Here is a 26762-nt window from a genome sequence, read left to right on the forward strand (position 1 = left end):
AACAGTTAAACGCTGTTAGGACAAATGACATTACTCACTTCATGCCAAGTAGAAAAGGCATCACTGAGAACGACTGAAACTGTCAGGCAGGAAATAATGGTACTGAATTATTTCAATTATTTCATATATTTTATGTATGTAAAATAGGAAAGCACTTTAAATTTTAAATGCCACTTTTAATGGCTCTGTGAATATCAATATTACTCTGATAGATAGAGCTACAGAAGGTTTTTAGGCTAGCATAAACACTGGAAACATTGGGTATAGTCCAAAGTAAAAAAACAAACCAAAAAAAGTTAATTTTTATTTTTTTTAGATGGTAACAAGAATTCAAACAAAATCAGAAAATACACCTATGGACAGGTTTTTAAGGCACCTATTGCATAATTGAAGTAGTAGGAGAGCTGCTATGTAGGCATTGTTATAAAGATTATGGGAACTGGGTGTGTACTCGGTACTGGGTAGGTAGTTGGGACTGTTTGAGACATCAATAACCCCTGGAGCATTTCAACATTATAACACACTCTCTGCCCATCAATAATAAATTTGCACGTTTCAAATCTTAACAGCTCTGCTTCACACGTGACAGGACTCAAACTCAAATCTCCAGGCTATATTCGACTTTCATCAGGGAAGAGGTTAGGCTATCCTTTCCCATTAGCTCCATGTACGTGTCTAAAAATAGACCCCAGAGCATTTTGTAGGCGGATGGGTCCAATGTGATAAGAACAGTGAGGCATGAAGCTCCGCACACTCCCCGTAGAGAAGATGAGAGCGAGCGCTCAAACAGGATGAGGGGGCACAGAGGAGAACGTAAACAGTATAACAGCGCTGTTTAGGACTGGAAGCTGATGCAGAGTGAGCGTAGCTGCAGCAGGTTAGGTGCAACATTAGTTATACTCTAAATAAAATACAATAAAATACAATGAAAACCATTTATTTTCACTTTAAGGGTAAGCTAGAGACTAAATGACTGTTAAAAGCAGTATGTCTTTAGCTTTTATATATTAAATGAATTCAAAATGATGACATCAGCTGCTTCTATTATGTCTTTTGTCTTTGATTGGTGATTCCAACAGCAGATTTCTTTTAAGCTTAGAATCTAGATTTGTGCCTTTTTTATTTAAACAAACTGCAAACGTGTAAAGGGCGCAATGTCAACTTTGTGTGTGCTGCTTCTTATTGGAAATTTATGTGTTTTCCCTCCGTTTTTCCTTCTCCTCCTCTCCCCTTTTCTGCCTCTCTTTATGTCGTCCCTATATCAAACTGACAGCAGCAGACAGAGCCACCCATCTCTTCTCTTTCCTCATGCAGCGAGCGGTCACAGGCACTGTGACAACACAGATTTGTGCTGACATCACATCGGTGATGGAGGATGCGGCGGCCCGATGCAGCGTCTCCTGACTCACCGTTTCAGACCCCATCGCTCAGGCTGAAGGGAGCAGGCACACAGACGTGCTCTGGCATGCCGTTGCCAGGTAGCGATAAATGAGCCGGATCATGATGCGAGCTCAGGTGGATTAGTCTGATAAACTGACAGATTGTGAATGTTACCCGCAAGGCCGTTGTATAATTCTTGCTTAAAGAGCAAAATATTTGAACTGATTTATAAACTGCATGATCTACAAGCTGAGGAATTTCCTTACTGCTACTCAAGTTTACAACACATCCATAACCGCACTTCCCAGGAAGTTTTATGTATACTATGTGACGGCCTCCTGTGCTGTCAAAGAGAGTGATAAAGATTAGAAATAGCGTGTGGATGATACATCGTACATATACGCATTAAATAAGAGACAATGTTCACTCATTAAGAGTTAACAATAGAATCAGTGTATATCCAGTATTTTGGTATTGGTGGAAAAATACAGTGGCCCTGAGAGGCCAAACGGACTGCAACTTAAGAAAACAACAGCAATAAGAAAAACGCCACAAAAGCACACAAATCACAACGGAAACAGGAAAAACGGAAATAGGAAAAAAAGAAAACAGAAATAGGAAAAAACTGATTTCCAAAAGCACAAGGGAAGTGTTTCTGGGGAGACAATAACTCGACGGACCAGTTGCAGGAACCAAAACATGCTAGGTAAGTGTGTTTGTTTCTCATGATTCATATAATACTGATGATGGATTTTTAGGCTAATAATTAAGCTAACACACTTACCTCTCATCTTTTCTTCCCTCACAAAACCGATAGATCCTCCACTTCTTTTAAGTGTCTCCCAGCTCAATTCTTAGCATATTTTGGTTCCTGCAACTGGTCCGTAGGGTTATTGTCTCCCCAGAAACACTTCCCTTATGCTTTTGGAAATCAGTTTTTTTCTATTTCTGTTTTCTTTTTTTCTTATTTCTGTTGTGTTTTGCTGCTTTTGCAGCGTTTTTTTTTTTATTGCTGGTGTTTTCTTAAGTTGCAGTCCGTTTGGCCTCTTAGGGCTACCGTAGAAAAACTAAACACACGTGCAACAATACATAAATATTCATATATAATCCTTAAAGCGCCTCATAAAATAAAGCACACTGGGATAAAATAACCCATTTTCTTAAAGGTAATCTATGAAGCTGATGAAGTAATGTTACTGTGTTATATAGCACAATGAGGTCTGTCTCTTAAACCACAATATATCAATATATTCCTACATTTATGTGAAATCTCTTTTTTTCCTGCAACAGTAAGCAAACTTTGTGGATTCAACGCAGCTTAAATCCGTCACTATAAAAGCCTGTTTATATCATTCAAAGCACAGAATTCAATTTCACAGATTGAATGTTTACCAGCAGAGTTTTCACAACCATTTCCTCCAATAAATTGCATCGCCCTGGGCGAAAATAAATAAATTTAAAAAACGCCTTGTGATGAATAAGTACATATATCGCCAGCTATTTAAAGTCTCTGCAAGTTTACTTTCAAACTATAATAAACTTTAACAAGACAAAGCATGCCAACAAATAAGAACAAGTAGAGAAAAATCCAGTGAAGATAAAAACCTTTGCACTGCTTTGCCCGTGTGGACTGATCAGTCACTTCCAACACTTTGCTATGAGTCACGTTTTAAAGTTGGAAAAATGTGAAAAGACTTGTTCGTGTTTTTTAGGTTTATCCTCTGTCTAAAAATATACCAAATGTTTCTCCAATTAAAGTAAAAAGAACAGCTAGAGTTGTTTCCTCTCCATGCATTTACCTCCTCCACCGCCTCCATATCCCACTTTTCTCAGCGTTCTGATTTCCTCTCTGGCCTTTATTTTCGTTTCCATATATCTCCAGCTCCTTTAATCTTTTCCCCCTATCACCTCCTTTCTCTATCGCTCTCTTGTCCGCCTCCCCCTGTCTTCACTCCGGCTCCCCCTTCTCCTTGCCCTCCTTCCTTTCTCTTACAATCTCCAGCTTTAAAAAAGGTCTGCCTTTCCAGCTTCTTTTTCAAAGCTTTTTTCTCTCACTCCCAAGGCAAGCCTAAAATATATGTCAGCTAAAAAAGTGGTTAAAACATTAAACAGCTTCCTGTTATAGAATTTTTTTTTTCATCTCACTTGGTTGCATTTTAGAACAGTGCTATTGCTAATTGTTGTTCCGCAGCATATTTCACAGAGAGATCAGAGAGCACACACATCAGCTAAAATATATACTCCGGTGAAGCAGCGCACTACTGTTTATACTGGATTAATATTATAGTCGTTTCTCAGGAGTGGGCATGATGCTTAAAAAGTGCATGTATGAACACGTGTGTTTTAGTGTACAGATGGAGCCTGTTGTGTAAAGTCCTCTGAGTGCTCAGAGTATAAAAACGCTACATAAATAGAAGTCCACTGTAAGGTGACCATGAGGGTCTGAAAGGTGCCTATAAATAAAAAAAATGTATTATTTACCATAGTTTCTGTAGCTTAGACAAATGAGACTGTTTTTCAGTGTATGGGGGATAAAATGCAGTTAGAGCACAAGTGGAAGTTAATGGCTCCGGCTTGGGGTGTAGAGATTTTAATACGGTACTAAAATAAATACCAGCGTTCGGTTAACTAGATTGATATTACAGGCAAAATGATGTCTAAAGCAGGCAATTATTCCACATGTGTGTTATCTCAGTATAAATACTTTAAGCTCTTTTCCAGTATACAGACCGGATTATGCTGCTGAATATCACACAGTGGAAAGGTTAAATATTTTAGAGACATGAGAAATTACAGTTGTGTGACCATGCACCTGCCAGTAATGATGCATAATGACAGACATTCATTAGTGTCACTAATTTCACTTTACCTGTCACCATAGAATGGCTATTAACTAACAGGCAGGAGCAATTAACTTTTCCCAAGGGACCACATGAGAAACTGGGACTGTTGTGGAGGGCCACACCACAACACTATTAGTGTTGCACCATTTTCTTCTCTTGCAATGAAAAACCTTAAAAAACATATATATGTATTTGGGCATACAAATTTTTCTTATTTAAACTCAAGAAATATTACAGAGCAAAACTTGATCCGTTGTGAAGACTTTGAATTTGCAAACATTACAGACTGCAAAAAAGCAACACAAAATTCAGATATAAGCTTGTTCTGTAACGTATAGACACACTCTACACATTGTGTTTTTGCGGAAACTGCTTCAGCATTTAGAAGAAAATGAAGTCGACATCAGGCAGTGCTTTAGTCCTGATGTTTCTAAACAAGAAAAGGAAGAAACTGAGATTCCTGGTTCATCCAATTCACAGGAGAAGGCAGCAGCAGAGGAAATTTCATGGTTTTTCATGGTTCAAATGAGCTTGATGTGTGCATGTTTTGAGCTAGAAGTGCACTTGTTGCCATGTGCAGTGGTCTGATTGGTCACATCTGTTTATTCAGGACGGGGAAAAAAAATCAAGCTCAGTTCAATAAAATAAATTTTACAAATTCATCCAGTGAAATTACACGGGCAGACTCACATAAATATTAACGCACAAAATATTTGCACAGATTTTACATGTCTGGTGTGTAAAGTCTGCAGAGTTTTGAGGGCAGCTTATTGTGGCGGCCCTCCACAACAGTCCCGGTTTTTCATGAAGGCAACACTCTGCTGAGCCCAGAGAAAATGAATTGTACATATTAAGATTATTCAGGGGCTGAAAGATGGGAGCTGATTTTACATGAAAACGCACTTGAACTTATCTAAATTGCTGTCAGACAAACAAACAAAAATAAGTCGAGAATCGCTGTTTCATAGGATCATCATGTGCCACTGAGTCTACACCATCCACACAGACCATCCAGCGGGACTGTCTCCTCGAGCAAAACCAAGGCCGCTGCTGATTCTGTGGTGCGAACTGTGGATGACCAATGGAAGACCAAAAACGTTTTGACAGGGGGACTCATCTCCATGATGAGCAAACAAATCAAGCTGCAACTGAATACACAAAGCAAAAGTGATTGTACAGTTAGCTCCTCCAGCACAATGTGTCTCATCTTCAGGATTTCCTGCATGTCTCATGCATTTTAGGCATGCTACAGTAGTTCTCTGATTACCTTTCAGTGAGTGCACAAAAGAGATCTTCATTTAAAATCCCTCTCTTCACCCCACCTCCCCCCACCCCCTTCTATTAAAAGCCCTGTTGTCTGCACTCAAGTGCCTTTCTGAAACCAGGCCTGTTATTTAGCAGCGAAGTGGCAAGAATATGGTAAGAGGGGGATGAAGCAAGGAAGCATTGTTTGGTCTGTGTTCCAGCTGGTCGGGACAAGTCTCCTGTAATAGAAAGACTCTCCCTGGCTCTGTGTAAACAGTTGATTTATACCTGATCTTTAACTCCATGACGTCCCACACACTTCCTCTCCTAGACTAGAAAGAAATTAAATAGGGAGACAGTAGAGAGAGACGAAGAATTATAAAGGCAGGTAAAGAAGGGAGACATGAATACAAGGAACAGGCCTCTTTTGGGAACAGTCTATCATACTCTAGACTTCCAGATACAGTTACTTAAACCGCTGCCCATGATTCCACTGTTTCAGTTTCTTCTAACTAAAATGGTCTCTTTTAAAGCACCAGAAGCATACATCACATGTTTATTGGAGTTAACTGGTGTTTGCCAGGCAGATGGGGAGCCATCTCAGCATTTCCCGCACAGGGTTTAACTGTGACTACATGGAACAGGTTGGAGGCTCCCAAGCCACTCTTCAGCTCCAACAGCTAATAACTCAACTGTAATGAGCAGGCAAAGGTGTGCCTGTGCATCTTAAGGACAACTTTTCTTTTTCCCTCCATCCCAAAGTGAAAATGCTTTTTTTCCCCTCCATTTTTGTCACATGCCTAAACTAGCCTAAATTGGGCTTTACAGTGGGGTCCAGCAGTCTGCCCAGACCATGCGTTGGAAGGCTTTTTCACTTACTGTATGTCCGCCACTATAAATAAAATGCAGTGTGGATCTTTGCTTCTGAGCTCTGTGTCTCTGCAAAAACAACAAATTATTTACACCCGCAACCTGTTCTTGGAAATCTCAGATCAAAGAAAATGTAGGTCAGAGCAGAGTATCACAAGAGCCGTGGAAGGCAGTGCAAATGCTTGGCCCGATAAAATCAACCCTTCTGGCTGAAGAATGCTAAGTATCTGCAACTCGTTTAACCAGAGACGTCTCTAGTTGGATTTTTCCAGCATCAAACACAACACTGACAATATACAAATGTTATAACTTTAGCAACCTAATCAGTATCTATTCATACATTCAGCAGTTGTGCATCCATAAATGCAGTTTCTTTACAGCTGAATGTCTGGCTTGTTTTCCTGGCGAGCACATGCAATCTCCTTAAATTTCCTTTTTTGCTCTGTTTTGTTCTCCACCACCTCTGAGGAAATGATTTGCCTCCTAAGCTCCTAAACTAAGAAGCTTCTCTACTGACTCTAAAGTTGCAGCTGTGACACTTCCACAGCACTGAGAATTAACCAGAAGAAATTAAACGCTCTGCAGAGGAGATAGGAACAGATGGGTGATAATTCTTGCACATGCTAATCGGGGATTGTTTATGAATACAAAACTACTTGTTTTCCTCTTGGAATAAATTCGGAAGGAAGTGCAACTGAGCTTGAAAAGCAAACTTCTCCCACGTATTGAGTTACATGTCCTGTATGTATCCTGGCAGCCATTTAGCTTTGATTTTTGCAAACTTCGCCCACAACTTCCTTCTACTTCTCGCTCTTCAGCTCTTTTTTTCCACCGTCTCTGTTTGTCTATCAAGGTCATGGTTGTCTTTGCATTAATGTGTGGAGGGACCACCAGGACTCAAAATTCCCCACGCGTCTCTGTCTGTTTTGCAGCTGAACCAACCGGCCGGTTGGAAAGCCGGCGCTCTTTGTTCTTTCTGCCCACAATGTCATGAAGTAATGGCTCTTTCCTTACAAAAATATATGATTCTACATGCCTCAAATAATATAAGTATCATCCTTGTATGGATACGTATGCCACATATCTAATAATGAAAGTTTTACCTGATGAATTGCCTTTAGTGACATTTAGTATTGCACTTCTGCGATGCATCATGCACAAACTTATTTATTTATTTGTACATTTTATGTTTCCTAAAATTTCAAAACTTCTCAAATAAAAAAGAACAAAAATTGATTTTCTTTTTTTTATCGCTTTGTATTTTCTATGAATTTTCAACTTGAGGTTTGTCAAGCTGTGTCTTTTCTTTCCAAGTATGCAAATAGATAAATATTCCCTTCACGTTCACAAGTGATTATTTTCTGATGGAAACTCTACTACTGTGGGTTTACAAAAAATGGACCATCACTCAGCATTATGCTTATAGGCTAAACATGGAAAAGTCGCCAGCATTGATAAGGTGGCAAATTTTGCCGGCTGACTGGTCAGATCGCACCTGTGGATGTGCGATTGGGGTGCGATGCTGTCTCGCAGTTTCCTTCAGGCTGATATGTAAACTTCACAAATAAGCATCAATTTCCTATTACTTTTATTAAGTCATCTTTTTGAAGTTAAAAATAAAATCCAGTCATGATTTTATTGGGTTCATTTCACTTTCATTTTTTTTGTTCTTTTTTTCAGAAAGCCTGGATTAGAAACTGGAGTTTAAAGGTTTAATATATAAGCTGGCATTTAGGAAGCATGCAGGATTAAGATGTCACTGGGTCTGTCTGACCAACCAGTTTCTGCAGGATTTTTATTTATTTTTTTGTCTTTGTTGTGTTTTTGCTGCAACAAAGAAATCTAATTATTTTTAGATAATAAATATCCAGTTCTCTTCAGATGCTTTGGAAAAGCATCCTTCTGATCTATTTTTCTTTTTTTTTTGGCAGAACACAGTCACCTTCTTTGATGCTGAAGCAGCAAATCAGTCAATCAAGAGAACAAAATCATTACAGAATAATAAACAGATGTTAAACACTGCTAGTCATGCAAACAGCCCAGTCAACAAAAGATGAACACTGGTGTGATTAGTGCTTTCAAAGCTTTCACTCATTTGCATACGGGTGATTAATTCCTACCAATGTCATCGGATCCCGAGGGCCGCTGCTGAAATGGTGTTTAGTTAAAGACCTACTTTCATGGCGATATGATCTCTCAGTTCCTCGAACAGAATTGTGCTACGCTACAAACTCTTGCAAACTTGCAGAGACACTGGCTTATAGCAACTGAAATCATCGTGTTGTATGACCATTAAACAAAAAGTAACAAATTTACAAGACACCTTGTGTAATGGGTCGCCCATTTGCAACCGTATTAACCAGTACCACCGTAAAACTGCACATACAAGACGCTGCACTCATGTCAATAAACATGTCAGGATTTCCAGCAAGTCCAGAGACCACTCAGCTGTGTTTACTGAATATTCACCCAGTTATATAATCCACCCGAATTAAATTTTCTCCTCCTAATACCAGTTAACAAAGAAGTTTGTTTATGAAGGCAAGCTTTGTTCTGTCAGATGAGCAGCGCCCTCCCTGACACTGACACCTCCCCATTAAGGTTTTGTTTATTTCCTGCAATGATTAAGTGTCACCTTATACTTTCAGCTTCTCTGAGGTTCAGGTGTTTACAGACATCTGCCACTGAACGGAGGGTATTTCCAGGGGATGAAAGTCCTTTTATCTGTCAACCTTTCCTTTCCCCCAGCCCCTTCATTTCCGCTTGACTTTCCACTGAGCACATATCTCATCTGTCAAACAAGTCAATGACATTTGTTTGTCTCATTTCCCAAAAGCAGAGCGTAGAGGACAGATGGCAAATGCAGTACAGTCGCTTCCAAGTTTGGGTTCAGTGTTACAGAACTTCACTTCAAAAGTTCACTGAAATATTTGCCAGATAGTTTGACATCATGGGGAATACATTTATTTTTATTTTTGCCCTTAGTAAAATAATAAAAAAATAAAAAAAACATTCTCGTGTCTATGTGTTAAATATTACGCTAGCTGGAAAGCTGGAAATTGTGAAGCTACTGCACCAAACGGCACTGTTACTGACATTTTCTGCCTGCAGAGAAGAAAGAAAGATTGCCAAAGACATACAAATGACTATTTTTACACTTAAAACATAATCTGTAATAAATTGTCCATTTCAGATGTGCTGGCAGGCAGATATATTTGGACACAGCATGGCTAGTCTTTTCAGCTATGCTAAGATGCTATAAATTAACCATCTGGCTTTAGCCACAGACGTGAGAATGGCATCACTACTTCTCAAAATGTCAAAGACAGCTGAAATGTCTATCTAAGTGAATAACTGGATAACCTCTGCGTGTTACCCATCTGCAGATTCTTGGGCTATTTTTTCCCCCACGTTTTCCTGTCGGTGTCAGAAGCCCGAGCTTGGTTTCTGCAAGCTGAGTCTTTACTTACAAAGACTGTATCTTTACTCTAAAGTGCCACATTGAAGGCATTACTAAATAAAAGAGAACAAAATGAAGCTGTGCACCAATATTGTGCCTTTTGTGCAGAGCAGAGAAGAGTTGCTACAAATCAAAGATGAAAGATAAGCCCCCTCTGGACCAGGGATCACAATCAGACCTAAAATGGATCCCAGAGGGCAAGATCAGAAGACCCAGGGGCAGACATCTAACTTAATCCTGCTACTCAATCTTGAACTCAAACAAGACAGTTTAAAAAGCAGCAGAAAGAGAGGGCTTATTCGGATGGAAAACGATAGGCGCCTGTTGGAACAGCTAATAGCTCTGGGATGTACACTGAGTAAATGGAACAAACATTCTCAATGATAAATCAGGCTAGGTGGGAGGAAATAAAAAAAAAAATAGGTTGACAGAAATATCCCTGCTACATCGTATAATCCAATAAGTCTTCAAATTGAAGATAGCGCGACACGCAGCGGCATTCGCACGCACACACTGAAAAACGCTCACTTTTAATGGATGCAAAATACTATAGTTATGTCTGTAGCCCTTTTACAGCCATCAGAGCAAAATCTTTAACAGATATGGAAACACATTTCCAAGAAACCAATCATTTCCCTCAGGCAATACACAGTCCGCATAAATCCCGTACTCTACTATATCACTGTTATTGACGCATTTCGCCTGGAGAGAAGAAATCCACAATGCCAAGGACGACCGTTTAAAATGGCCTGTCAGATGAGCAACTGCGCAAAAATTGTATGTGCAACATAAATACGGGAAGGAAAAGAGAAAAAAAAAGCCAATCGCAGTGCTCGTGCCTGCAGGGCACTGCGGCACAATAGCCTTTTTTGCTAAGCCCTATTAAGGAGTAAACTATATGCAAATGATATCAGATGATACAAAAGCTGCAGAAAAATGGGAGAGGAGGATAAACTGTTATCAAAGATTTCTTCTCCGGGCTGTACGAGTGAGTGTGAATGAGAGGGATTACAGTATTGCACACTTTCCGTGTCTGCTCACGCGCGTGTGAGGAAACAGCGTGAGTGGATCTATAATTACCTTCTACTAAATTTATGGCGAGGTGCAACTGTGTGATTGCATTCCAAAGTGTTACAACCTACTTAACACTCGTGTAAACACACCACTGCTGCACGTATGCGGATCCCAGAGTGTGGTTGGAGTGCGTGAGTGTGTGTGGTCCAGGTACGACTCACATAAAAGTGTTTATGGAGGGTGTTTTTTTTTCCTTAAGGGGACAAAAAGCAAGTATGTTTTAGGTTGATGGCATGTTTTAAGGTCGAGATTCGAGTGAGATTGCTCAGGACATCAAAGTAAGTCACTGTAGTGTCCTCTGAGGACAGACAGTGCTACACTGCAATACATTTAACTGTGCTGTTACATGTCTGTGTGTTCTACAGAGGAATATTTACTATAAAGGCAACTAGGCAATAAATATATGAGCAACAGCTAAAATATTTCACCTATAATGACTACAGCAACTAACTAAACAATCTCCAGATGTCTTAGTTAAGTCAACTAAATGCTGGCTCTCCAATTAATAAATCTATGCACTGTAAAAAATAAAAAACAGACAAAAGAATCTCTCTTTTGATCTCTGTGTTCTTCCCAGTAAATGCTTTCCTGCTTTTACTGTCACTGTCACCAAGTAACAACATAACTTATCACTGCTGCACTGACAACACACAGCTGTAACGGTGATGCACATTATCCCATTTAACCTCTCTGGAGAATTGCAAATCGCTACAAATAGCTAAAGTGAAACTTCTTCATCCTTTTTGGAGATCTGGACACAGCCCGCATGCTTTTCTCTTTATATGAGACTGACAATCAGCCATCCGTGTTTCTCCTTGCAGGAAAATGCAGCCCGAGTTTCCTCGCTGGACCAAGAGGAGACACGCTATCTCGTTCCAGATAAAATATTAATACATTTCTCTGTAAAGCACTTTATTTAGCCTTGTTCTTAACGTGTTTTCTGCAGCATAGCAAACTACCACTTGCCACAAAGAGGGCATATTTTTTTATGGCAGTATGATCTTGATCTCTGATCCTGCCCCTGCAGGATATCAAGAGAAAATTCAGTTTTTCAGCCCAGATCTCTGATTATTGTTTTGTTCTGGGTTAATTGCATAAGTACACAGAGTCCATCAACGCATTCAATCTGTTCATTTTAATGCAGAGGGGGGGAAATGGCATTATGAAATGTCAAGTCCTGTTAGCGAACACAAAGACCAAAGACAAATGTCACAGTGACAGAAAAAAAAAAGGTTTTATTTATACTGGCATATAAAGTGTACTTCTGTTTAAGTTATCTTTATCTGAAACTAATAGCATGCTGAAGACCAGAAAGGTTCTCCAAACTCCTTTCCCATTGTTCATCAGTGCAGCCTCAACCTGAGCCGCACACTCATGCACACAAACATCCACTTCCACTAGCTTTAGCCATCTGCTCCGCTCGCTATGAATATGAATGTCTCCCGCAATTACATCAATTTCACTAACATATGCCGAACGAGGAAAGCTACTTCACAAAGTTCAAAGAAAATGTTGAAAGTTTTGAGAGATGGTAAAAAAATCAACCTTGATTGGAGGCAGCAGATAATGAAAGACCCGAGTGCTGCTGCCTGAGCAGAAATGTCTGGAATGAAACCAAGCCCACAGAAGGTTCCCAAATCATGCGCATACATGGGCGAGAGGATTTTTATTGTGCCTGAATAACAGATCTAATTACGTTACAGAGAATGGAAAGGAGGCGGCCTCGCTACACACGCATCTTTCACGATATTTTAAATCATATACTCTCAAGATTTGCTTCCCTTAAGCATATTTCCACATCCTGCAGGTGGCTTCGTACGTCAGCATGACACCTTTTAAATCTTCTGTGTGACCCAAGTTTGAGCGGCAGGTAGGTCACGCACCGCATGCAGAATCTCTTGTTGTAAAGTTCACTGACTCTGCAAGAGTGATTAAAGGAAATCGTTGGACTGCACCTTTACTTCCAATGCGGTGCCATGTTTCCTACTGCATTTGCAGACCAAATGCACAAAGGCTTGCTGCTAACTGTAATGTGAAATGGGGGAGTAATCTAGTGGCACTCTATGATTGGTCATGCCCTGACTGCAGGACCACATTAGGCTCACTTTAGCTGATTGTTTTTTATTAAATTTTTTGTATGTAACTGCAGCTCAGAGAATCACTCATCACTAAACTCTTCTATTGCATGTGCAAATAGCCAGGTCCACTTCTCTTCCTCACCCTCTGGGAATATTTTTACTTGCAGAAATGATCAAAAAACAGAGAGCCGAGGAAAAAACTGACACTTCTGTGTCCTTCTTCAGAAGCAGGAAAACTGACTTCAAAATAATCCACTAATAGTTATAATAATCTCAATATTTAAAAAAAAAAAATACAACCTTAGATCAGAGCGCCTCTTAAAACTGTGTTGTGTTTAACTTCGTGTTCCTAGATAAGCACAGTTATCTATTCCGAATCTGTGTTTTCAGCTGCCTGAAAAGCTTTGATTTTTCCAGATTTCTATGATAGTGGAAAAGAGAAGACGTGCGTGGGGGGGACTTGGTGCAAATATATCAATCATGTTGCTTTGAGGACATCTTGTCAGGTGTGCACAGTATCAAAGAGTGAAAAAATGCCTCGAGATCAGAGTACAGTTTCTTCAAAGTGATGGATGCGAGCACTGTCTCGACAAACAGAAGCATAAATACATCATGGAAACCTGTTGTCGTGCAAAAGAGGTTGCCGCAAAATGTGCACATTAAAAACTAGGCTAATTCCAAGTCACTGCTCTAAAAATAACTAATGCGATGTAATTATTTAAAGCTGTCTTTCATTTTTCTTCTAAGGATCTTTTAAAGCTTCTGTGGAAAAGCTCTGACTTTTCTTTTTGTCTGGTCTGCATGTGCATTCAAATGGCGAATGGTCGGAGTGTTTTATCACAGCGTAAGTTCTTTGTCTGCAGCGGCTAAAGGTATTCTTCTGCACATGTCCTCCTGGCTTCATGCATTAACTCACTCACTCATCCATAGACACACACACACACACACACACAAAACCCCCAAAAAACCTTGCATACGTTTGCAGAGGTGAAGAGAGTCACCCGGTCTCCCATTTCCTCTCTCTGATACCATTATCATTATCTGTGCCATGCTCGTGGCAACCATTTAGAGCCCAGGAAGAGTACGGCCAGCAAAGAACACTGCAAATTGGCCTGCTATTAACTAATCCGTGGATGAATGTACATTGAGATGCCCGGTGTTGTGCTCTGTTACTATTACAGTCAGTATCATAATAGTCCATTAGCACCATCCAAATGAAGTTTCATTATGTAGATGCGCTTGTGCAAAGTGCTTCCACCGCGCTACTCAATCTGCAGAATCTTCACCTTAATTGAAATCAAATTGATGGACATTTTATAATTACTTGAGTAATTTCTCTTCAGTGAAAGGTTTCCCAGTTGTTTAATTTCATCTTAGCTGACATATAAATGTTTAACAAGTTGCACATTATTCCTTAAATTTAATTTTACCCTTTTAGCTAGAGTCTTGTTCTTGTTAAGCTGCATATATTAAAACTTTGTTTGTTTGTTTTAACATTTATGCATTCATGGAAAATATAATACACTGTATAAATACAAGGGTAAAAAGATTTTACATAAATGTTACAAACAAACAAAAGAGTTGTTACTTAAAATGCAAAATAACCTTATTATACTGCTCTGGTTAGTAATCGAGCTAAATCATTCCAGTAAAATCAAAATATATTTTTTATAATACTATCATGAAATATTAGGTCAAAAGTAGGACTGGGAAAGATAGCATAGAAATATTTCAATCACATGAATAGCTTGTCGTGAAGCATACACACATACAACTGTACATTTTAAATGTGCAACAAAAAATGTATATGTGGCTGACATTTAGATCCAAGCCCCTCTCGCATTTGTGGATGTTCTCCCCAAACCCCTGCAGTGATTTCAACAGCAAAATCATGTCTATTTCTGTAGCAGTGCCACCTACACACGACGGCGATTCAATGCTTTTGGTTACATTTTTGGTGCTTTTATGAATGTTTTACATTTAAATAATGTACAGCAGATGACAAACTCCCCTACATTTTTATATGGAGACACATTTGGTTTTTATACTTGTTGAATTATTATCCCATGCAGTCTTCTAAAGATTAGTGAACGCGTTCCATCTTTACGCCATAAAAACTAGGCCTCGCTGGGATGCAGGAATTTTCCCCTCCAACTCTTGTTATTAATGAGCAGCTGGATTTGTCTCGCATTAACTGGCTGAGTTAATGCCAGTTAATGCGACAACAAAATGCAGCTGATTGAACTGAAAACCTCGACTTTGTGGGGGTCAAAGTTTGCAGAACTACCAACGCTGCTGGAATCCACAGCTGTGCATGTTCATGGTGCTTGCATTTTCACCTGCTGGACATCACTACCTGACAAGTTTAACTGTCTTCAGAACATTGACATGTTTAAAGCCCACTCATTAATGGAGAGAAGGCTCAAGAAGGAGCTTTATTGTCCAAGTATGTGTAGACTTACAAGGAATTAAGCTCACTGTATGTAACAGAATAGACAACAGACACTGACTGACATGACACACACAATTGCAACATAACAACAATATAACATATTTATATTTATGGTGCAATCGTGCATAGTGCAAAGCTTTAGGGATGAATAAGTAGTTACTTTAAGTGTTATTTGTACAGTATATGCAGTATACATATAAAACAACAACTATAAAAAAAAAACTCCAGTCATTGTAAACAACAAGATAATAAATGATAAAAAAAAATAATTTCAAGGCCCAAAGAAATATCTAGACTGAAAGCAAAGCCAAATGGGGTTGGCAGCTATTAATGTAGCTTGTTTTTTCCTTCCTTGGGCTGCTCTATGTGTGCTGTGAGACACTGGTAATTCTGACTTATTACAATATCCCTAGACTACCAGACCATTCAGTAATTTCCTTTGCTATTCAACTCTTTTTCTTTCTCATTTTGGCTCACGCGCTCTATGACTCTCAGGACTGGCTATAATGCTAGGTGTAATCACCCTCTATTAAGGCTTCTGTGATTGATTGGTGGCACCAAGAGACAGCAGTTATGCACACTTTGGAGGCTGTAGCCAACGATTTTCTCTTTTCCCCTAACGCATTTCTTCTTTTGGTCTGTGCGGCAATTTTCTGTGGAAATCTTGGTGGTGCTGCAGTTTTAAGTTGAATTCAAGTTTGGTGTTGTTCAGAAGCAGAACGATGTTTCTTAAGTTGCACATACTATTCCCTGCTTCTGTTTTCAGCTTCAGAAGTGATGTTCTCTCCGTTATCGCACACTGCTGTCCTCTCTGCCTCCTTGACCTCCATGTGTGACATTCACAAACTCCACTGATAGGCTAGAAGCCGCACACTATGATTATATTGCCATGAAGAACTCTTGGTGCTCGTACAGTAATAGCAAGGTGGAGAAGTAGTCCTGGCTGACTCTTTTGGGGCCTGAGAGGGCTTCAGGATGAGGCTTTAGGGACTTGTTGTGTAAAGAGGAAGCGATTTGCAGCGCAATCGCTCTGATCTTCAAAACCTCTCTGATCACACTCGCTGCTTCATACTTTGTCTTCTTTGTCATTGGGTTCTTTCATTTAGTCTCTCATTGCTCCTAACGTTAATTGAATTTGTACTGTAATGGTTGCTCATTTACCCTACTCATCTCTCTCCCATTACTCCTTTTATTACCTCCTCTTTTCATTTCTTTTACATTTTTACCCTCAGGTCAAAATATTGAAGGACCGTTGGAGAGCCGCCGCTTCTATTTTAAAAATCCTGCTGACTAAATTGTGCACTCACAATAACAGCACCCATCCCTCTCACATTGTCTCTCTCTGTCTGCTTACAGTTTGTAGCACCCAGATACAGCCCACTCTCTGACCCAACAGACCGTAATAGGAACACTCTGCCCAGAAGGGAATTGTTGTTAATGCCTTTCAGCTGAAGTCCAGCAGCAAAATACTTCTTTAATTGCTTTCCCATAGCCCTCAGCTGCTGTGTGTTTCCTCACTGTGCACACTGGTACAAGTGGCAACGTAGAACAAAAGGCATAGTTATCCTACGGAGATCTGTACTGAATGTGGTTATGAGGCTTTCAAAGTTTGCGATATTCAGTTATTGACTACTTATAGATCTGAGTCTATGCTGATTTAAATATTTAAGTAAAGGATAGTGAATAAGGAAAAAAAGGGACCGCTTTAGCAAAAATACTGAATTTAACATCATCTCCAGATTTTAATCAAAGATTTGAGCAGAATTGTGTGAAAGAATGTAACATTAAAAATAACTAGTAGGTGAGAAGTAGTAAGAAGTGAGTAACCATTAAAGTTTGATCCCGACACAGTTGATAAAAATGTAAAACAATAAAAAACTCTTTTAAAAACACATTTATGGAAAGCAAGGGTCGAGAGGGAGACACCTCCTGTGAACGGTCCTCACTTCATGAGCGTGCTGTGGAGGAATGCGCACATGATTTTTATTTATTTATTTAATTTATTTTGCTGGAATGAAAACACAAAGTTATCTTTAAAGATGTGAATTATGAGCTGCAGATGGAGGGAGGGAATACAGAGCACTGTAAGTCACCTAGATGACAGAGCGATCCTGGGCTCAGCCCATCTGTCACCATCTTTCTTCACTCTGAACTGACTGTAAAGCGCCGAAGGGGGATGTTTTTCTGTTTGTGTAATTTTACTTCAAACTGCATTTTAAAGTGAACACACAAAAAATAAAAACAGAGTACGAGATCACACCTTAGACTTTAGGCTTTTCAAAAATGAAGTTATTTAAAGCTTTCTGGTTCGATCTGTCTTGAGTCTGCGGATGTATCCGTGATTCCCGCGGTGCTGATGCTGCGCTGAGTGGACAGCTGCTGAAGCATTTGAAGTGTCGGAATGTGGAAATTTCAACATCGCTTGAAAAAACTGCCAGATGGCAACGTCCCTCTCACCGGTAGGCTAAGTTATTTTTAGTCAATTACAAGTTGAATCTGGTAGTTGGGGTTGTTAGCTAAGATACCATCATTAAGAAGCGGCACAACTAATGTGTCTATGCGAGCTAATTTGCGATGTGCACCGCTGGCCTGGCCATTTAGTTTTTAATGCACCTTCTCAGATTAATTCACTGCTTGTCATGCGACTCGTGCCATCAGTTAACCCTTCGCTTGCCAGCTGTGGCACGCGTGCCCAGGGTTGCCAACCCCTGCCGTAGGGCAAACAACTCTGGCCACCGTCCATCCGTAGCGAGCGTAGGCTATCAGGGTGCAGTTTACCTCAGATGTCAGTATGTGTCCACATCTATTTACTGGGGAGGAGGCTATAAAACTTTATAAAAGGAGTCCAATGTGAGTCCTCTTGTCATTGAAACCTTACCTCTTGTTTGTTTTCACTGCTGTTAGCTGTTAGCCTCTGGTAGCTGCTGTTAGGCTCCGATAGCCGCTGTTAGCCTCTTAGTTGCTTTTAGCAGGCAGTAGTGAAGCAATGTGGAAATGTAATTTTTATAAGAGACAAAGTGTTTTTTGAAGGATACTCAAGTTTAACATTAACTAGTATAACATTAACTTACAGCCAGCTGTTGCTGTTTAGCTGGCTTGTTGTCAGTTATCTGGAGTTGTGAAGGTCACATGTCTAATCTGCTGACACTAACACGTCAATTATACTTCTGCGTCAGATCTACGTCATAGCTTGCGTCATAGCTTGCGTCATAGCTTGCGTCATAACTGGAACCTTATTTTAACCCTAAGCTACAACCATTTATGTAAGTTTTTGAGCTAAGCATAGCCAAAAAGACAAGAAACAGGGGGAAATAGCTAACTTGGGTTTGTCCAAAGGTGGAAAACTGCCTTATTAGGACCTCTAAAGCTAATGAATATGTTATATCCTGTACTAAATGTTGAACCTAACAAATGCTTGAGTAAAAAAGAAATCTGTGTTTCTGGGTTGATTGTTATCGCTTTTACATCTTGACACAGGCCCATGCTAGCTGTTTCATCCAAGTTCAAGGTCTCCTTGTTCTAGCTGCATATTGATTTTTCAAACTCGAGCGTGGTATAAATCTCCGCCTTAGAAGAGATTACTAATATGCATATTTTCTAAAATGTCAAGCTTGTTTTCTTAATGACCTTATCATGTTTTCTCAAGGCTTTTTATGTAGGGCAAATTCTCATTAATAAAAAGCTTGCTGTCTATGGCACTTTCTTGACAGATTGCAGCCACATATGCAGGCAGATGCAGCACTGCTACATGAGAGCACTAGGGGTGCAACGATATTCGTATCGATATTGAACCGTTCGATACAGTGCTTTCGGTTCGGTACGCATATGTATCGAACAATACAACATTTGTAATTTATTTTATCAATTTTCCTTCTGACGATGCTGTCTGTGTTGAGCGCTCAGTGAATCTGTGTTCGACTACTCCGCCTAGGCTGCACTGTCCAGCGCAGATCCACTGAGCGCTCAACACAGACAGCATAGTCAGAAGGAAGAGCGCAGGGCACCTCCCCCACCCTCATTCAGATCTGGCGTTTGGAATTATTTTGGTTTTCATGTGACGTATGACCCTGAAGGTAAGCGAGTCATGGACTAAAGTAAAACAGTATGTTGGATGTGCCACGCAATGCTCAATTACATTGGTGTGAACTAGTGTGCTAGCGCAGTTAGCTCGTTAACGTGTTGGCCGTCTAGCCCCACGCACGGAGCGATCGGCGGTAGCTCGTTAACGGAGATTTGCCGTGTTGTGGCGTTAAGGTCATTTCAACGAGATTAACCTGAAAGCACTAGTGGGAACACGACGAATATGACTGCACATTTACTCCGACATCATCCTAGTGCAAAGACAAGTGGAAGCAGACAAAAAAAGCAAGCATGCTACTAACTTTAGCCGAGTCATTTAGACAGCTGTTAGCACATGATTCTCCTTATGCTGCTGAGAATATAGCCCAGAAGAAGCGGATAGTATAGCTTTTATTTTGGAAAGAGCCATTTCTCTGTAATAAACTCTCTTTTCCAAAGATGAGTGATTCCTCAATCAGATACAGGGCTTGCAATATCGCTAGCCCGACGTCCCGGAGCTAGCGATTTTTTCAGTCGGGCTACCAAAATCTATCTCTGCCCTGCCCGTCGGGCTATTGTAGGAAAAATATATGTCAATGCTTTTGCATTCTTTCAGAAATGTAGCTGGGTAATTATGTCATTGGCATCGGTGAGCCACTGTCAATATGTGACATATTGAAGTCGCGTTTGAATTTGCGCTTGTTTTTTTGCTTTCACTTTGCAATCGTGCGAACTGTGTATAGAGAGCGACAGTACTGATCTGTGAGTGATGATAATTTGTGCACCAATTCCTCTGACATCGTCTTATTAATCGTTAGCTTACTATGCAAACATGACAAGTGAAATCTCCTGCAGCAAGCTTAAACATGTGAGAGGTTGATCGCGCAGAGAATCGCTGAGCTTATGTGAGTGAGTGTGTAAAAGCATTTCAGTTCTGCTGAGCCAAATAAGACAGGTCAGGGTGAAGAAGTGACAGCCAAAGAAAAGCTTACCACAAAACGGAGAAGTTATGACAAATCAGACTATAAGGCAAAAAGAAAGTGCAGCTTTATGGTTTCATGGACAAAAGAATTTCTGTGGCTGCGATATGACGAGCTAAATAACCAGGGCTGCACATAAGTGGTCCGCAGGTGCGCATTCGCTGTCAAAATAAAAAACACGCACAAGGGTTAGGGTTAAATTTAAAAACTGTACTTTTGAGTTAAAATATATATTTATAATTTTAATAAATGACAAATTAAAAAGGCATGAACATTTTTTTGTATCGAAAAAATATCGAACCGTGACACCAAAGTATCGAACCGAACCGTGAATTTTCTGTATCGTTGCACCCCTAGAGAGCACCCAAAAATATTCAACTGCGTCACTTTAAATGTCAGTGTTTGTGAAAAATGAACGCATGAGCATATCTGGAGTGATAATCTGGATACCCATTTCCCTTGTAAACAGACAGAAAGATCTCCAGTGAAGGAAAACAAAACAAAAATCGTATCATGAAGAGTTCTGTTCGACTTGAAAGATTGCAAAAAGTAAGTGTGTCTTATGTCTCAGAGACAAACCAACTGTGTTGAGTGTGTCAGTAATGGCTACTTGTTTGCACTTGGTGGCTTTACTTCTCCTCAACTATATCAGAGGCTGATAGTAAGGCGATGAAAATTCTCAGGATGCATTTTCCAAGCAAACACAGAAGTGAGAAGGTAAAAGGGTAGAGAGAAAAGGTTTTGGACGTTGGAGTGCAGAGATGGGAAAAAGACAAGGGAGACTTGAGAATGCAATTCATTTTGAAGGACAAAGAGTTAAAGGACAGAGCAGCAACAGAGGACAGAGATGAAGAATGGACAAGAAAGAAATCAAATAAGTCGGGGCAGGCTGGCGTGTCAGCGTAGCCTCTGATAAAGATGGGAAAAGGCAAAAGAGAAGAATGAAATGAAACAGGAGGAGGTTTGAGGCAAAGATGATAAAATGAGCTCGAAGTACGCACGAACAAAAATGACAGCACATAAGTGGAGGAGAGAAAAGATGACGTTACAAGCATAATGATGGCATTTTAGCAAGTGAACAGCAGATACCAGTTTGATAAGAGGATAGAGGACAGTGTGTCATTTTTTTTCTGAAGACAGTAGAAAACAAAAGATTATGGATATTAGCATACTAATTATATATGAAAAGTCATATTTGATCCATTTATTGTCAAACTGATCCAGAAACACAGAGAAGGGTCAAGCTCATTTTCATGTAAAATACTTAATCACATCATACACTGTTTATACACTGTACTGTCTGACCTTATGGTTTCCCTCAGAATAAAAGCTTTGTGTTCAGTTATTAATAACAAAGTTCAGATCAAATGAGTTCCCTAGAAGCTTTCAGCATTGTTAATTGTTGTTTGGAGGTATTTACTGGTCACAGGCAGCATGGAGGAAACTTGGACGCCTTTTTGAGCACTGAATTTGCATCTGCAAGCCCAAATTAATAGCTGTAAGGCGCTTTAACCAGTCATTAGCACCAGCTAACAGCTATTTGATAATGAGCTACCGTACCATTTAAGAGCTGTCTGCAAGTTAAATGGCCTCTTATATATATATGTGTGTGTGTGTGTGTGTGTGTGTGTGTGTGTGTGTGTGTGTGTGTGTGTGTGTGTGTGAACTGCAAACCCTTTGGCTTTGCTAAACATACTTTTATGATTTCAGTTAAGGGACAGTCCATCGGTTTAGGTAATAATGGAGCACATTTGACACCAGCCATCCAGCTGTAGTCTTGTAGTCTTGAGTGGCAGTGCTGCAAATTGAATTCAGGTGTTATAGGAGCAGAACACATCACTGGCCAGAGAAGACACAAAAGCCTCCATAAGTGGATATAACCATGTATCTGTCTTTGTCACAAATACACACGCACACACTACACTTGCCATGTACAAACCTCTGTTTACTAAGTCATCAGCTATTTGCTCTATTCTAGCACCACCTATTGATTCTACTTCAGCTGTTCAGCACATGAAGTGTTGTAGAAGCGACACTATTGCATGGTTCATATTTCGTCAAAAACCGAGCTGAAGCATAAACCTTTTCCTCTCTCATGCCCATCACTTTTCTTGGAATTTCACTGAGTTCATTCTCAAATCACATGCATGCAAATGCTCTGAGCTTTTGTTATGCTAAAACTACTGATCCAGCCACCTGGACTTATAAACAGCTTAATGGGGTGGAGATAACTGAAACAGATGACTGCAAAATTAAATTTTACAACAGCAGATCAACAACATTTGCCTGAATAAAGTTCATATCAGACTCATACAGAGAGCTGAGTGTGGAGCAACATGAAAAATGGGAAGAGCTGCAGCTGTGCAGCACATATTGTGACACTTAACTTTAATCACATCACACAACCCGTCCAGCTTTGCCAATGGTTCACCTAAGTCAACTTTAGTACCTCAAATGCCTTAATCATTTTGCACAGAGCCAGCCATGTGCTGAAAAATGAAACCCCAGCAGCATTACACACAAGTTACACTTGTGTCATTAAAAGGTTAAACCACACCCTTGGATCGACTTTGATGGGAAGTCTAAATTGTAATGGGTGACACTTCATCCCAATTATGCAGTTTCTCTGAGCATCACCTGATTAAGTAGTTAATTGCATGACAGCAAAATTGTCCACAACTTCCAACTGGTTGAAGCACGGGGTCACAGGGGCGGCAGCGGAGGAGGGAGATTCATCCTAACAGCTCTGGACTAGAATAATTGTAACTCACTCTGAGCCCTAACTGAGTGTTTGGCTGTTCACAATCAAGTCTATTGATGCTCAGATGGGGAGACAAGGTGACTGAATTGCATTTGGTTAGCATTAGGTTGATTAACATTAATAAGTACCAACAGGTGAGAGAGAAAGCACAGCTACTCGTTGTTTTCCCCTCAAAAGCAGAAAAACTGAAAAATGTGCACAGTCTCCGTGCATCCATCCGTTTACGTTTAGGTGTAAATCTTTACAAACCTGTAGCCAAAAAAAAAAGTTTAAGATCACTAAAATAAAGCACAGAATCCACAGTCCTTCCAAAGGCCATCCTTGCGTTTTCATCCTTTCATGCACAGCACCTCGCTCTTGCTTCCAGACCTTTTACTTCAGTCCCTTCAAACGGGGGCGCACAAACAAGCAAATTTGGCGCTTGCTTGCCTGCCTGTCTGTCTCCAGCCACACAGACAGGACAGATAGACGGGACAGACAGGCAGCGTGCGGAATGATGAATAAAGAACTTATCTCAGTTGCTCAGAAAGAAGCCAGACACATTTCCAACCCAGCCTAATTCACTGCAGGGCACCACATATCTCAGCCTGCCTGTCTGCACGTATCTCTTCACTGCTGTCTCTCTCATTCGGGCCGTCTCTCTCTCTCTCTCTTTGACAGCCTGACACTGTGTTTGTTGCTATTCTTGTCTTCCTCTGTACTGCGCAGTGTGCGTGTGTGTGCGTGTGTGTGTCACAGTTGTATATGCTGAGAAACTCACACATCAACTCATTGAAGCCACTCAGCATCGCCTCTAATAAAAACCCACGCTTTTTCTTCAATCACGGTTACGAAAACAGAAAGGAATCCCCAGAAGAAGACTCTCAATATAACTGCAGACATCCTCACACAGCCACTTGAGTTTCTGCGCTTTTGCTGCCACTGTTGGAAGCGTTCAGTAGCGACTTCGACTTCATTTTTGAACGGGACTTGTGGCCTGTTGGGTCCGTGAAGGAATGCCTATTTTGCCCCCTTCATGAATGTGCTAATATAATCAATATGAAGGGAAATGTTTTTGGGGGGTTTTAGTAGCGTGTAACATTTTCACAGGAGGACAGATGAGAAGAAGGAAGCCTTGGGTGGAATTGCTTCATGAAAATATAACTCACAGTCAGCAGTCCTGTCTGAAAGTAAAAATATAGACACTGTGGTCTCTTGGTGCGGTTAATGCACCAAGTGTTTCTTATTTCCTCTTCGGATAAGTGTTACTTTTTAATGCTCGTTACAGTGTATATTCACAAGTGGGTTCATTGTGCTGCTGTGGGGAACGTACCAGATGCCTCACCATTTTGGCTCAGTTAATTTCTCTGAAGAGAAGCGGGATCCTGTATGGATACACGGCGGTGTCGCGCGAGTGTGGATGTATAAAAGTGCGTGTCTGACGTAAAAAGATCCGTCTGCAAAACACTTCGTCACATATATCTGGCTGCAAATAGGAAGACACGTCGGGAGGAGCTGCCTTATGTACGCAGTTTGTAGTTAAGCAATGAAAATCCATTTACATATTTCCAATGAGTCACCAGAGAGCGTACAATCTGAAGAAGTTTGTTGTGGTATTTTTGTGGCATATTAATTTAGGATTTAAGCTGGGGAAGCCCAGGCTTTTCTTCATGGGAAATGCATGAAATCCTTACAAGAGGCTATCATAGCTGATAAAGACTCTTTTCTCTCTTTTATTGAATTTTTCAACCGTTTAATAGAGAAAGGAGCAAGTGCACAAAACATTTTGCAATATTTTTATTTATTCACTCATTAAAATTATTCTCATCTAATCTTTTTATTTATTTATTTATTTATTATTATTATTATCATTATTATTATTATTATTATTATTATTAAGATGTAAACATTTCCCCCACAGCCAATATGCTAAAAATGCATTTATAACATTAACCTTAGGAGCACGCAATGCAAATCCAGTTCATATGACATAAACCGCCAAGCAAAGATTCCTCATCAGTACAATTAAAATGGGGCTTAAATTAGTCCCCAAACCCCGCGGGTAAACTGAGTGACTAAACCCAAGCACCATCCTCTATTATCCTCACCAACCTTTGCGCTTTTTTTGGAGAACAAGTTGAGAAAAACAAAAAAGTTATAGAAGAAAAAAATCTGTCCGTGACTTACCTCACTTCAACTGACTTGAGGCTGCAGCCCGAGTGACACAATAAGATGCTGAGGAGAATCACAAACGTCTTTCTCAGAGAAGTCCTTCCACCGAGAATGACTCCCAGCTTTTTGCGCTCCTATTTAACGCAGCGCCAATAAAAACTTTTTTTTTCAGATCCACGGATATAAATGCCATTATAAAATCAATCAAATGCTTCTACAGCTTTCCCCACATGTCTACCTTTTAATTATGAGAAGAATTAATGATCTGCGGTGCGCGCGGGAGAGGAGTGTGGAGCAGGACGCCGGTCTGATGCGGTGACAGTTGACTGCCCGGTAATCCAAGTGCGTCTAACAGCCTCCCGCTTACGCGGACGAGCGTGTGGTGGGAGCTCCTCCTCGCCTGCTTACCTCCGTCTCTGCGTTAAAGACACAGGAGAAGCCTCTGCACAGCGTGTGTGCGCCGGGCTCGGACACTCCTCTGGACACTCAAATCGAAAGAAACAGACACTATAAAGAAAAATGATGGCGATATGCCAGAACGCGTCCAGTCTGTGGCAGTTGCAGTTGAAACGCCTTGTTGGAGTTATAGTATTTTCTCTGCTCCCCCTTTTAACTCTGTAATCTAACCTCATAAAGACAGTATTGAGCTGTCAATATACTTTTTTCTGTCACAAATCTCTTATAATAGGTACTCGTGGCATGATATGTGACCAACCATCATGCCATTTGTGACAGATCGTGTAATATACAGTGAAGGGGGATACATCGTTTCATATATCTACTTAGGAGCCCTTCCAGACACGTCATCGGGAATAAATTCATGCTTTAAATTTCGATTTTGTCTCATTTACATCCTTTTTTAGACTAAAATGTGTAATTCTTTTTTTATACATGCTATTCATTATGTTAAGCTTTGCTGCTGATTTCACTGGAAAATCAATTCAAAGGGTACATTAGGGGCACTGGACCATAGAGGTATCTTTTTACAGACAGATATGAATAAAAAAACAAGACAACCCAAAAAAAATTTTATGTTTCCAATGTGCAGTAAGTCACACAATCAAAAAAGTAGCATTTGTCACTGATGCGAACAGGTGGGGAAAGGTTATTTACGTCAACACAACCAATTCAGTTCAATTCAGTTCACTTTAATTGGATTTATATAGCGGCAAATCCAGGCAACAGTCAACTCAGGGCGCTTTGTATTGTAAGGTAAAGATCCTACAATAGGGACAAAAGGATAAATCGTGCCTGTGTGCCTGCCGAGGTAGCGTGGATGATAAGAAAAGTCGATCTAGAGATGGATATTGAAAGTAGTGCAGAATACCAAGAAGCATTATAGCATCATTTATTTATTACCTGGTTCCTGAAACATAATAAGTTTCACTTTAAATAGATGCCAAGGGCAA

General features: G+C 40.2%; 1 protein-coding gene across 3 annotated transcripts in view; it reads right to left on the reverse strand.

Moving 5' to 3' along the window:
* calcr (calcitonin receptor) overlaps positions 1–25743 on the reverse strand; it is a 65834-nt gene extending 40091 nt beyond the window's left edge. The window contains exons 1-2 of one of the 3 annotated variants that reach the window (XM_004547926.6): positions 25592–25738; positions 25369–25487 (exon numbers count right to left, since the gene is read on the reverse strand). The gene's annotated coding sequence lies outside the window, so the exon portion shown is untranslated. Of the gene's footprint in view, positions 1–25368 lie in introns of all 3 variants that reach the window. The other 2 variants (XM_004547927.3, XM_076879171.1) reach the window with 2 other exon arrangements.
* Positions 25744–26762: the final 1019 nt, after the last annotated feature.

Source organism: Maylandia zebra, linkage group LG22, assembly GCF_041146795.1.
Source record: "Maylandia zebra isolate NMK-2024a linkage group LG22, Mzebra_GT3a, whole genome shotgun sequence".
Classification (NCBI taxonomy): Eukaryota; Metazoa; Chordata; class Actinopteri; order Cichliformes; family Cichlidae; genus Maylandia; species Maylandia zebra.